At 52.3% G+C, this 14,318-nt stretch overlaps 1 protein-coding gene across 1 annotated transcript in view; it reads left to right on the top strand.

Annotated features, from left to right (window-relative positions):
* The window catches only part of SMPD3 (sphingomyelin phosphodiesterase 3), an 83,814-nt gene that overhangs the window by 32,928 nt on the left and 36,568 nt on the right, over nucleotides 1-14,318 (top strand). The window lies entirely within an intron of this gene.

Below are 14,318 nucleotides of genomic sequence, written 5' to 3'. Positions count from 1 at the left end.
ACACAAATCAAGAAACAAAAGCCAGCTCCCATTTGTGGGGCTTGGAGTCCTCCCAGGCCCAGGGACTGCCACCAGGAAACCTGACTCCACCTCCCAAATCCCCTCCTCTCTCCAGGGGGTGGGCTGTGCGGGAGAGACCAGGCTGGGCCTCCCCCCGCCCCCCAACCAGGCAGGCCTGCACACAATTGAGCATAGATGGAGCGTGGTTTTGATAAAGAAGAGGAGACACAGCTGCTCCTTATCTTCCCATAGGCCCTCGTAAAGACCTTCTCGAAGTTCTGAATTAGTAAAGGGGAAAGTGAGGATTTTACTGTCCAGGCTGCGTTTTCAAAACTATCATTCTCTATCATTCTCCAGTTGCCTGCTCAGCTTCACAAAAGCCATTGAATTACCAAGTACCCCTTTAAAAATGTCTTCGTGATGGGGATCTCGAAGATACTTGTTTAGCTTCCAGCTGCAAGGACTTCCCAGGTCACCCAAGTCCGTATGCGGTGGAGGCCCATCAGAGTCTGGGGACATCCAGTGGCAGGGAGGGGGGGCCAGCTCAGGGGATCTATCCCCAGGCCGTGGTCTGGCAGCACCCTCCTCAGGATCCCCATTGCCAGTGGCCCAAGCCAGGCCTCCTCTGTCCCCTCAGGTGGAAGTCATGGTCAGGATGGTGGAAGGTTCTCTCCACTCAGTCCTCACCTGCCCAGACCTCGTCGGGCAGCACATTCGACCTCTAGGAGAGCCTGGAAAAGGGGGATCTTCCCAATTTTGCACGCGAGGGAATGGAGGCCCAGGGAGGTGAGGGTTCCTGCTCCAGCTTTCACACTTGGCATGTAGCAGCGGGTCAGGGATTCTGATCAAGGACCCCGGTCTGTACCGTCCATGTTCTACCCCTTGAGAGTCCCTGACTTCGTGTCCTTGAACCTGCAAACAGGAATTTAACACACATAGGGAAGGGGAGGGGGGGGATTAGTATGAGCTGTTTCCAAAGGAGGATTAGATCCTCTTTTGGATCCATTTTAATACACTGCCACGTTTTCATGACTAGCCTGGATTTCTCTGAGTCCACTTATCTTTTTATAGTTTGACCTTTACACAGGAAAAACCTCAATGATTTTCCACTGTTTTGAATAAACTGAAATGTATGTATTTTTCTGAATGATTACAGGATGAAAAACAGGGCCTGTCACCATCAAAGTCCTTCAGGAGTAATTTCCCCTGGAGGACAGAGCTCACAAAACTACCCCCTCGTGATGGGGCTCTCGCAGCCATTGTTTATCTTCCAGCTGCAAGGACTTCACCACTCATGGTCTACACCCGAGGAGAGGAGAGCTTTGTCCTGGATTCAGGGGCAGGAGCAGGGCTGGGCCCCCACCTGCAGCCCACAGAGTAGCCAAAGCTATGGAGGCCAGGGCAGGAACACTGGGCCCCAAGGTGAGCTGACCAGACAGAGAGCATCACCAGCTCCCTCGAGGGCATTCCCTGAGCTCAGGCCCGATAGGCCGTCTGTTGCCAGAGAGCAGGTGGTCCCCACAGGCACTCTGCCCAGAACTGGAAGGAAGTAGAGGGCAGTGAGAAAAGCATTCACGGTGTGCGCTGGGGCAAATCACTTCAACCTTCTAAGCCTACTTTCTTTTCCATAAAATGGTAAAAAAATCGTGGTTACTTGTAGGATTGTTAGGAAGTTAACAGATTTAAGCTGGTGAGTACATAGTAGATGCTCGATAAAAGTGGCTCCATTTCCTCTTCAAGAGCCGAAACTTTTTAAAGAACGACTTCCTGACACATAACGTACGCTGCCTTGCCTTCTTAAGCAATGGAGATGGAACATGATTTCACAATGTCTTCATAACTTGGGGATCCTCTTCACAAAAATATGAGAATCACAGAATATCAGGCTGGCGTGGGAATTGGGAGCCTGTCCAGGCTGATCCCTCACCATGATGATCTCACACAGTTGAGATTTTTCTGAGCCGCTTACGTTGTACCTTTTCTCTTGATTTTGATTTTTTTCTCTTTCAATTCAAATCAGGTAACAATGTTTATTAGAACTGTGTGTCAAATAAAAGCAGGTTGGCTCTGAGTGAGGGCTTGAGGGTGTCTCCTTACAAAGCAGAACACGCTAGTATTGCAGGTGCTGTGGTGGCCATTTTGACTGTGCAGAAACGTTTTCTGTTTACTTCCGGATTCACTGCTATGTTTTGGGAGGTAGATGTGGCTGGAAATCTGTTGAATTTCCTGATCTTGACCTTTTATATACATTTGGTGTTAAGTGGTTTGATCTCTTGTGGGACGAGGGGGCTGTCATGCTGGCTGTGCCGCCCCCCCCCCCACCGCGTGTCTGGCAGCCAGGGATGGCAGCATATCTTGGCACCGGGCATTGGGCCAGCAGGCACTCATGGTTCTTAGCAGGCTGCTGGGGGGTAACTTAACAGTCAGTGAAATCTGCCACGTCCTCACCGTCCACTCATTCCTCATAATCTGTACTTCGTGCCCTCTCTTCCTATTGCGTTCCCAGGAAAATGTGCAGCTCTCCCCAGAGTCTCGCTCTGGGCACAGCTCTGCCCAGTGGCAACTGCTTCTGCTTCCACGCATTGCATTTTCCCAGCATCCTCCTACCTCCTTTCCTCCTTCTTGTCTCCTTGCTGGTTCTAGGTGCCGGCCCTCCCCCCAAACCTATCTTTGGCTTCTCTTCTCAGCAAATGCCCCTTGGCTGCTCACAAACATCCTGATGCAAAAGACCCTTACCCACCTTCTGCCTCTGTGGCTACCCCTGGTCCAGGCCCCCGTTCCCAGCTGCCTCCCACCTTCTCAAACTCATCATGTCCCCAAACACCTTACTTCCCCCCACACTCTCATTTCTGTGCAAGGCACACTGGCCCCCCCAGTGCCTCAGTCAATTTCCATTCCTCGCCCCCAGCTCCCACCCTCAGCACTTCCTGCTGGCTGCCCCACTGCGTGGGATCCCCAGGGCCTCGCAGCCACTTCCCCTGGGAGGGCATTAGGAATTCCGTTTCACAGAGTCAAAAACCAAGATAAAGCATGGGGCTTGCTTTAGTGGCCCAGCTAGTTTTCGGAGGATGTGGCACATGTTGGCTGCGTGTTCCTCCATTGCTGGGCGTGGGCTCCATTTTCTTTGCTCATTATCCATCATCATTTCCACCTGCCCAACCTCAATTCTGGGGGCAGCCCAGCCTCAGTGCGGCCCCCATCCCTTCCCCAGTGCCCCCATTTCCACCCCTTACTCCCTACCCCTCCGCTCATGCCTGCTGGCGAGTGAGGAGGGACTCCAAGGAGAAAATCCCACAAACCCAGGCTTCCAGTTTGAACTGTAGTGGTCACTTTGGCAGGGGATGGTGGAGGGTGGCAGCCCCAGCTCTGAGCCCCTGTCTGGCCAGGCAGCGTGACCCCCATAACTGGAGCTCTCCACTCTAGCCCTGCAGTGGTTCCTGAACACCAGGTACCCAAGGACTTTGTGCCCGTCCCTGATTACTGGACTGAGGTGGTGCCAGCAAGACAGGCCTGGGCCCAGGAAGAGGGGGACCGGGCTGACCCTCCCTGCGGGTCTGACTACCCGAGGGGCCGCACACAGGCCCGCTCTGCCTGGACGCTGCCCTCCTCCATGGCCACAGGGGCCTTCTGGCCTCCGAGCGGTCCAGCCACATGGTCCGGTCCTGCTGGCTTCTCAAATGTCACACCTTCGGGCCCAACAGTTGCCACCTCCCATTCTGCCACAGGGGCAGTCAGGGATGCCCCCCCAGATGCCCCACTGAGACAGAACTTGCTGGCATCTGCTGCAGAGCCCGAGCAGCTCCTGACCTGACGTTTTGGGAGCCTTGCTCCTGCCCTCAGCGGTCTTCGCTCTGCCTGGACTCTGCATGGATGACAGGGCCAGGCCCATCGTGCTGCCGGCTCTATTTTACTTACACTGCTTGTAACAGGAGTGTTGGAGCCTTCCTCTGGCTTACATTGTAAGTCCTTCTCCATGCCTGGGAAACTTCTGAATTAAAAAGCAAAAAAACAGGGGCACCTGGGTGGCTCAGTCAGTTAAGCATCTGCCTTTGGCTCAGGTCATGATCCCAGGGTCCTGGGACTGAGCCCAGCATCGGGATCCCTGCTCGGTGGGGAGCCTGCTTCTCCCTCTCCCTCTGCCACTCCTCCTGCTTCTGCTTGCTAGCTCTCTCTCTCTCTGTCAAATAAATAAATAAAATCTTAAAAAAACGAAAAACCCAGGATCTACTCCAGTACAGCCATTGAAGGCGGTAGAGAAACCGGTAAAATGACTCTCCTCCGCTGAACCCTGCTGCAAAGTGAGGATTTGCCGCCAGGAACTCTCTGGGCACTCACAGCTTTCTATGCGTCTCAGGCGTCCAAAGACAGGCTGGTTTACATCCAGTAGCTTCTCCACTGTTTATTCTTCTTTTTTTTTTTAAAGATTTTATTTCTTTATTTATTTGACAGAGAGAGAGACAGCGAGAGAGGGAACACAAGCAGGGGGAGAGGGAGAAGCAGGCTTCCTGCTGAGCAGGGAGCCCGATGCGGGGCTCCATCCCAGGACCCTGGGATCATGACCTGAGCCGAAGGCAGATGCTTAACCATCTGAGCCACCCAGCTTCCCCTCCACTGTTTATTCTTAACCCCTTCGCTTAGAGGTGCCATATTTAGTATATAAAAATATAGGACAATCCTACCCCTGAGGTTGGGGGGCTGGGCAGTGGTGAGGCCGGGAGACGAATTCATGCGTTATTGGTGCCTGATCCTCAGAGTGGCATCTGGAATGACAACACCAACCATGTTCAGGTTGGTGGGGCGGTCCCAGGTCTGTGGACAACAGGGCCCAACCCCCCAGCTCTCCCCATCCCCCTCTCCCCTGAGCCCTCCCTCCCCAAATAGCACCCATGGAGTCGGCAGTTTGTCATACCCTCACCAGACTTGCTGGGCATTTGTGAGCGCCGGGCATCTTCTGAGTGCTGTCTTCAGTCCTCATGAGCTGGAGTTGGGGGGCAGGGGACTGTCTCTCCAGGGTCTTCACGGTGCTTGATTCCCACAGCACTCAGGCAACAGGCAGGACTCGTCTGGATGCCCCACCTCGCACATAGGGTCGGGGAGGTCATGAGGCTCGCCTGAGTGGGGACTAAGCTCAGCCTTCTCTCCCGTGGGTGTAAAACCTATGTCAAGGACATGAGACTTGGGGGAGAGAGCTGGTGGGCCCTTCAGCGGCCAGGACAGGATAAGAAGCACATAACCACAGTCACAGCAAGCACAGGCTCTGAGCCAGATGCTGTGACAGGACTTTGTGTTGCATTTTATCCTCAGGACACCTTGATCTGGTGTGACTGATATACTATTCAAATCCCCACTTCTGAGAGGAAGAAAAGCAAGGCCCAGAGGGAAAACCTGACTTACCCGCAGCCTCCCAGCTAGGCGGGAGACCCGCTGCTGTGCCCGGAGGCAGCGCCCCTGCTCAGAGCTCCACATTTCAGACGATACGGCCCCCAGCACAGACCCAGCATGGCTGGGACAGGAGGGACCCAAACACCCTGCCTTTGCCACGAGCAATGTCTTGCTTGCAGATGCTTCCCCCCTCCTGAGGGCTTGATGTCCAGGCAACGGCCGTCAGCCCTCCCCCGCTGCACCCTTCCCCTCTGCCAGCATCTCAGACTTCAGGAGCCTCCAGAGACCCTGCCTGCCTGAGCCCAGGACTTCATTTCTCAGGAAAGGCATTCCCTGCTGGGACCAAAATGAGCCCTCTAGGGATTTTTTCAAACAAAATGGTGAAACACAAAGGATCTTTAGAGCAGCACAGGAATCTGCACTGAGTAATTGAGGATGAAAGGCGACTGCAGACCAACTGTAAAATGCAGTGCCTGCTGGAATCCCCCCCCCCCAAAGCCTGCTGGGAGGACCGCTAGAGACTGGTCAGCATTGTTACTGAGGGCCCCTCCCCCTCCAGGCCCCCTCCCACCATCTACCTACTGGCGAGGAGGTGGGGGCCTTGTGAGACCTGACACAAGTCTGCCTAAGCAGAGCCCTTCGGTGAGCACGCCATCATAGGGGCCACGGCAGACCCTTCTAGAATGAAGTCCAATAACACAACTGTATCAACTCTTCTAATGCTTCATAACCTCCCCTCTGCCTCTGGGCAGGTCCATCCAGAATTTCTTCACGGCAAAAGCAGAAAACTGGAAGATTCAATTGTTGTCACTGAGAGTTGCGAAAATGCTCCCACTACGTTGCAAAAGGTGTTTGTCATTTTACGAATACGTTTCCCATTTTTGGTTTGTGAGCTGTTATTATCCAACGCTGAGTGGCTACTAGCAGCAGACATACCCAGGGGGTGCTGGGAATGGGTCCTTGCCCGCCCGGAGTTCTCAACCCAGGGGAGACAAAGCCACGTTTGAGCTCTTTATGTGCAAAATGTACCAGGTGCTGTCTAGGCAGAGCGGAGAAATCGAACACAGCCTCTTCCTGAGGACAGGCCAGACACGCTGAATGCCTGCGTCCTGGTCCGGAGTGACTCATTCAGCAATGAACTGATCGAATCAGAGCTTATTCCAGGTTTCACCCAGATCTTAGTGGGCGTGTCTGTCATTGTTGCCCAAGCTTTGCCTCTCACAAAAAAATGTCAAAATCCATCTTTCCCTTCTAAATGTTTAAAAAATATCCCATTTCCCCAAAAGTTTCCTCTGCCTCTCTTGCTTTTTTTATAAATTCATGACTGATTAGTCAAGAATTGACATAGTTGGTCCATTTCAGTAGTCGAACCTATGTCATTGATTATGTTGCCCTTCTGACCTTGGATTCCAGGAAGCTCAGAGCCAAATGTAGACCTTGGTCACAGAAGTGAGGATAGCCATTACAGTTAACAAAACTTGTATTCTCTTTTCTTATTGAGTTCTGATTTCCCATTTCAATTTTAATAACCCCACTGTCGTATCTTTTGTTAAAAACCTCTACAAATCCTTTTTTGATAAGAGGAAAGAATAAATGAAGTCAATTTTTAGAAAGGAATGCTCTCAAAATATTCTTGCGAGAGAGGTTATTGATCATTTAAATTATCCTTTTCCAAGGAAGATAGCCTTAATTTACGCCTATGAGCAGGGTTCTCCGCACTGCCACGATGCTCAGACATGAATTTGGTAAATTGATGGGGACAGTTCTCATTGCCTATGGTCTGCTTTCCCTTAAATGCCCTTAGCAACCTATGTGCAAATCAATGTATCTTGCCAAGATACATTTACGGTTAAGCAATAATTATAATGTGCCTGGACCTGCACCTCAAACCTTTCACCTCAAGCAGGATCCATGTCCCTTTGATCTCCTCCTGATCAAGCTTCTGCCCCAGGACGGGCCCTCACACTCCCAATTTCGCTGAGAAGTAATTTGAAGACCACATTAAGGAGCAAACAGCCTGGAACACCCATCTGATTTTAGAAGATTCTCTCAGGCGAGCATTAAATCCTCAGTCTCCGCCACCCCACCCCCTGCCCTGATGTGCGGCTGCGACCGACTAGCTGATTGTGTTCTGCAAATGTTTGTAAATTTCAGAGGCCGTGTCTCCTCCTCCGCACTAGGGTGAGCTTCCACCCGCCCTGAAACTGTGTTTTCTGAGTCTTTTGTGTCTCCTAATGGTGCCTGGAACATTTTGCACATGATAAGGAACTCAAATAAAATGAACAATAAGCGTCCCCAACCAGCTAGAGCTTTTTATGAGGCTCTCAATGAAAACACTGAACCGCATCAACGTCTGATCAAGGCAAACATCTGGAGATGCCAGTGGCAGATGCCCAATTATGCTGAGGCTGATGAATGGGCACGGAGTTCTTTGGGGCTCGGCAGCATCACTCAGCTGGGCCCGCTGCTACTTAGGCGACAGGCTTCCCCCTCCCGGCGTCCCATGCTGGTCTGCAGGGGGCTGGGAATGCTTGCAATCCACCGACCAGCCCAAGCGCCCCCAGACACCCACCACCACGGGTCTGTTGCCCTGTCCCTGAGGAAGAGGAGGGCCAGGTTAAATGCACTTTCCCATTCACTTTTCCATTTCACAGAGAATATCTTATTTTCTCTACAAAAGTCTTAATTATACCATAGGTACCATCAAATGGCACTAAGTGATAACTAGATGTTCAAGACGTTGACATGTATATTTTTCAAGTAGCTCCGTGATTTATTATCTAATTTAGGTAAACGGCAAATAGTGCTATCATAATAGCCCCTTTTTCTTCTGGTTTCCGCCTCATTGTCTCTGGGTATAGAGTAAGAGATGAATCATCAAACAAGCCCCCTGGGAAGAATGACAGGCTGGCTAAGAGCATAGACCCTCACAACACAGCCATGGGGCTGCAGATGCCAGCCTTGCGACTGACCAAGGGCAAAAGCGGTGACCTCTGAGGCCTTCTCAGACTAGGACTGGGTTGAGAATTGAGTGAGATAAGGCTCGTGGCACTGCGTGTGGCGCTTCGTTGTACCCCAAGCCGCCACGTTCATCCGAGTGTAGCTGGGTTCGCGATGGGAACGGACCATAAGACCTCCCAGACAGAATGATTCCGAGCGTCTCCTTTAATGAAGCCTGGCCAGGCAGCCGGGGCCAGGCAGCCGGCAGGTGTGGGAGCCGTGCCGGCCAGGCCAGCAGGACAAGAAGATGCAGGGCAGCCGTTGAGTCCTAAGGCTGTGACCCCAAACCCTCATCATAGCGCCTGTCTTGGGGGAAGAAACCTTCCTGTCTGCTCCCAAAAGCTAGAGATTAAACAAATGATAAATCCCCAAAGTTAAAAACCAAACCAGCAGAAGAGGGAAATCCCATTTTCTGAAAGTTACCACATATCTGGCTAAAAGCCAGGTTCTACCCCAGCTTCGCCCACGGGGCCCAGCAAGTCCGCACTCGTGTGACTGGGGTGACAGAGAGGAAACTCACAGTTTCCCCGCTTCTAGTGTTGCCAAGAACAGGGTCTCCCACAAGGTTCCAGGTCCCAATCAAGTGCCAGTGACTTTTTGTTTCCAATTTGGGTGGACAGCTTTCTTTTCTACGTTATATTCTTGGAAACATCGTTTCTCGCCGTCATGATACCCCCAGGTTCTGTACTGGGCTGAGCTGCAGACACACCAGCTTCCGGGAGCTCGTGCCTCAGTGGCGGGTGGGCCAGGGACACAGGGGACTCCTCTCCTCCTCCTCCTTGAGAGACCCCGACCTGACCCTGCAGTCCTGCTACCAAAAGCCCTTTGCCAGACCCTCCTCATGCACCACCCCCTGCACACCCATCCTTGCGTTTCCCAAGCTGTGGTCACGAGGATTCCAAGAGAAAACAGAAACCAGGCCAGGGCGGGTAACATGCCCACCACCCCAGCCATGCTGACTCCTGCCAGCCAGGACTGGTGCTCCCTGCGAAATCAAGTGCATGGGCTTTCCAACAGCTCTGCTCCTCAAAGCCCATGGCCCCTCTGACTCCCGTGTAACTCTTCTCGTCTAAGGACGGGAGTCTTCCCTCCTCCCTTACAGGAAGATCCGGTGGAGTATTCTCCAGGACGTGATGCCCAGCCCCGGTTTTGAAATGAGCCTGGGGTGAATTATCGCACAAGTGATCAGACATCAGCAAATCCGTTCTAATTCACTCCCTTTAAAACTTTTGTTTTCTATTAGGATTAGCTTAAAAAAGAATTTAATCACACCAAATCCACTTCCAAAATGGTTACAAAGCCTAAGATCAAGAGTGATGATCAGAAGAAAAGACTAAACCCCTGGTGTTGAGAATTCAGGTTTGGTACTTAACTGATCAAACCAGCCTTCCTGACCCCGAGGAGCAGCCTTCCTCCAGGCTGGGGGTGCTGTCTTCGGTGTTCTCAAGCACAAATGAAGACAGGTAGAGGTGAGAGCAGGACACTTTTCTTTACACGGAGATCAGTTCTGAGGTGCAGCAAATTTGCCCTGGTGTCTACTGCGAGCCAGGTGCTGTTCTGGGTGTCGCGGATCCAACAGTGAACAAAACAGACAGGAGCGTGCCTTCGTGGAGCTTTACCTTCTAGTGGAGGAAGAAAGACAACATGGAAATGCATCCTGGGTTAGATGGTGATACTTTGGAAAGAAACGTGGAGCAGGGTAAGAGCATAGAGGGTGATGGAACGGGGCATTAGTGTGCACATGGTGGCACAGGCGATTCCGAGGGGGTGGCATCTGAGCAGGGACCTGAAGACAGTGAAGAAGGGGGACATCTGCGGGCAGGGTGTGACAGTGGGAGCCATGACCTGGGGCCAGAGGTAGGCGGGCACCGTGTGTGCAGCACCCTGATCCAGCATCTACAAATCCACTCTCCAGCTCCTCATCGTACGGGAGCCAAGCCTCCTCACCAGCAAGTCAGCAGAGTGCGTCTCTGCCCGAAGAGCCATTCTTGCCCTTCTCAGCAGCTTCTTGGAAGCCTCCTAACTCAGCACTCATTGGCTTCCCAGGAGAATGATGTTCCAATTTAGGGTTGCATTCCCAAGTGAGATACCATGTCTAATCAGGAAAGGTTCTAGCCGGCCATTGCCTTAAACACTCCGTCGTGGCACCCACGGTGCTACATAACCAATCAGACCATTAGAAGGACCCCCCATATCTGCCACCAGCATAAACCTGTCCACTGACCTCATGAGGGCCCTGCTCTGTGGGGCTCCTACAGCTGGTGTCTAGATGAAAAGCCCGACCGAGTCATGATTCTGGCCTAAAGCTTGTCCGCAGACTATGACAAATGTACTCTCCAGAGTCAATCCCAGGCTCAGACCTAGCACCTGCATTCAGCCCCCTTCCTGGAACTGGTATGTCTCACACCATCCCCATTTTCCAGGAGAGAGAAATGAGGTCTACCTGGAGAGGTGGGCTGCCTTATCACTCAGGGTTCAATCAAGGAGGCAGAACCACTGTAAGTGTGATGGAATAAGGAATTTATTGTAAGAGTTAGACCTTAGGGACGCCTGGGTGGCTCAGTCGGTTAAGCGTCTGCCTTCGGCTCAGGTCATGATCCCAGGGTCCTGGGATCGAGTCCCACATCAGGCTCCTTGCTTGGCAGAGAGCCTGCTTCTCCCTCTACCTGCTCTGCCTGCGCTCCCCCTGCTTGTGCTCTCCATCTCTGACAAAAAAATAAATAAAATCTCTTTAAAAAAAATAATAAAATAAGAGTTAGACCTTAACAATTGTGAGAGGAGCTGGGGGAGCAAGAGCCCAAGAGGGGACGTGGTGGATCCGAGGACGGTCACTAGCCAGCCCTAGTGTGGGTGAAGGGGTGTGGAGGCTTGCACAGAGGTCTGGCAGGCAGGCCCACATAGCGAAGGGAGGCTGGGGGAGGAGCCTATGGAACATCGTTGGCTCTCAGTGCCACCGCCTCTGTAAGTTTGTGGAAAACGGTTCTGGTGTGGGCCTGGGATTGCTGTTGGTCAACTCAGCTGGCATGTGGGAAGGAGGCCGGGACAGAATGTTCCATCGAATGCAAAAGTGACACATGCAGTCGCAATCACCCAAAATTCTGATTATTATTTTAGCCCTATGTGACTCCCAAACCACCAGTCAGAAGAGAGTCTGTCCCACTCAGAGCTGGCCAGAAGTTTGCCATGTACTTGAGCTCTGTAGCTGAGAGTTTTCGGATTCTCAGGCACAGAAGGGGCAGGAATGGCCAGCCCCGCCCACTGGCTATTTGCCCAGCTTCAGTTTTGGACAAGGAGGTGTTCCGGGTGTCTAGGCACCTTTGTCAGGACTTGAAGGATGAAGCATAGTGGGATGAGGCTGAGGCATGCACGTGGCCAGTCTGAAAGATGCCCCTGTCTGTGTCTGGAACACATGAGTGAATGTACCTAATAATGGACAGTACTAGAAAAGTTCGTCTCTCCCACTTAATCTTTTTAAAACTATCAGCAAATGGGTTCCTCTTGTCTGAGTCTAATCCAACCACCACTGTTGTCTAACTCACTGGACCAGCTTCTGTATCTTGATAAATGTTACTTTAGAGCCACCCTATTGAATTAGGAGCTGCTTATATCTGATTTACCCTGTAACAGGGTTAGGTCCATTTCCTAGGATGTAGCAGAAGGGCCTGATGGTCACCAAGCTGATCCATAATTACCTCTTAAAATTATAGTCCGAATGGGTCATGTCAACAAGGTCCCCCAACTAAGGGGGCACCCCAGTCGAGCTGGGCAGGATTTGATAAGCAGCACCACAGCAGAACCCAAGACACCCTCCCCCAGGGCCACATCACATGTATTTGAGGGTCCCCCTTCCAGAGGCCACTTGCCAAAGGTAAGAAGTGGGACCAGAAGGCTCTGTGGCAGGGTGGACTGAGAAGAGCTCTGGTTTCAGAGTCCGATGGAGCCGGGTTCCAATCCCACCTCCTCCGTGGTGGTCTTGGGCAGCACACTTCCCCTCTCTGAGCCTCAGTCGCCTCATCTGTAAAAGAGTAACAATAGTAGCTACTCTGTATGCTGCCGTGTGGAGAAGAGTGATGACATCAGGAACTTGGCCCCAGCCCCACAGAGTCAGGAGCTTTGGGGTATCATGGGCATCGCTGACATACCCCATTTGTAATGAGGTGCTTTTCTCTGGACAAGGTTACTACCGAAGCCAGGTCAGTGCCTGGCTGCTGGCTGAGTCCTCAATCAATGAGGTCAGGCGATGAAAAGCTGAGAGTACGGGCAAGAAGCAGCTGATTGGGTGCCAAGTCCTCCAGGAGAATAGGGACCACCACCCATCCCCACATCGTAGTCAGTTGCCTCTGGGGGAGCCTGGGCCTGCAAGGTCCTTCTGTGTGGGTGTCCCCAAGATGGGATGGATGGCACTTAGCTCTTCCACCCTATGGGACTGGAAGTGATCCCCTCAGTCCCACTCCCCTCCATCCCAGGGACGGGTGACCAGACATGCAGTGGGGCATCAGGCCAGGGGGCAGTGGGAGGAGGATGGCGGCCCCTCCTGCCTAACCCCGCACCTCCACCCTGAACCCTGGGTAGGAGTAGCAGAGGGCCCAAGTCCCCATCTGGGGAAAGCAGGGCCTCCCCCTGCAGCCTAGCCAGGCCTGAGTTTGAATCCTAAAGTGACCTCCCTCACCCCCACCCAGAGGGGCAGTTTTCTTCCTTCAGTGTTTGAAAGAGAGTCCCAGAGCCTCAAGGTGTGGGGAGAGGCTCTGTGGCCTGAGGAGGCCTGGAGAGTCTGCTCTCCTCGAGCAGAGCCAACCGCTACAGCCTCCGTGTTTAAAAACGAGTGAATCAACAGAGGGACTGTTCATCAATATTTTAAAAGAGAACTGTAGTTAGAGGTTGGTGAACCCCCACAGCTCCTGGCCACGATGTCAAAGGCTTCCTTGACCTGGAGCCGGGAACAGAATGAAAAGCCACCACAGACACGGTCGGCCATGGCGTGTTCGGCCGCAAATCCCGCTTGCCAGGCGCTCCCACTGAGGCTCATCAAAGATTCTGTAGCCAATAGAAGTAGCATTTCACATGCGTCCACATTCTTTCATTCCTAGGTGGTTTTTCTTTCTAAACATGGGACTATGGGCGTTCTATTTTAAGAACATTAATTACTGTCCAACTTTCATGTACTAATGTGAACAAAAAAAAACCCAACTTTGAACTGAGGAAAGGAAACAAAAGTAATTTATGGGATAATTTTGTGTTCACCTCCCTCAAGGTTGCCTGAGAACATTTGTCTAATGCATTTATTTCTGGTCAAAAGAAGTGAATGGCTAGCTTTTTGGCGGTTTCTGGAGAACGAAGGGAGGGATGGCCACCTCAGGCCAGGAGCCCCCCTCGGGGCTCAAGGAGGTAGTGTGAGGAAGGTAAAAATAGAGTGAGGGATCCAGCACCAGCTTCGACACATGGTTTTCTCATCCAGGCACTGCCACGTAGGGCCCTCCTTTTCCAGCTATTCTAAGTGAAAAAGGAAAAAAGTAAGAGTATCTGAGAACTAAATAAAAACAGTGCTATATTTTAGCCACCTTTTCTGCATTCTCCCGCCTTCTCCCAAGTGTTCACTTTGGCTCCTCTTTCCTCACCAAGCCAAAAATGGGATGAGTCCCATGGTTCTGTCCTTGACCCCCCGTTGTCCTCCCCCTGCCCTCATTCACAGCCGTGGCTTCGGCACGGCGTCCACGTGGCCAAAGCCCAGGCACGTTCCAAGCAACTACCTGCCTCTTGGACAGTCCCTCTCCTCTGGCCCCCAACTTCCCAGAACAGGATCTGACATCTCCCTTTGGAGGGGTGCATTTGGGGCACATTCCTCCCTGCCGCTGTCATTCCTCACAGCCTTGTCTATATGCTGGTGGCCAGGACTGTCGGACACGTGACCTGGTCCCAGCCCCCTCAGAGGCAGGGAG

This window comes from Phoca vitulina, unplaced genomic scaffold, assembly GCF_004348235.1.
Source record: "Phoca vitulina isolate PV1807 unplaced genomic scaffold, GSC_HSeal_1.0 scaffold30, whole genome shotgun sequence".
NCBI lineage: Eukaryota > Metazoa > Chordata > Mammalia > Carnivora > Phocidae > Phoca > Phoca vitulina.
The sequence above is the reverse complement of the archived record's forward strand: the minus strand, read 5'-3'. Positions and strand labels throughout refer to the sequence as shown.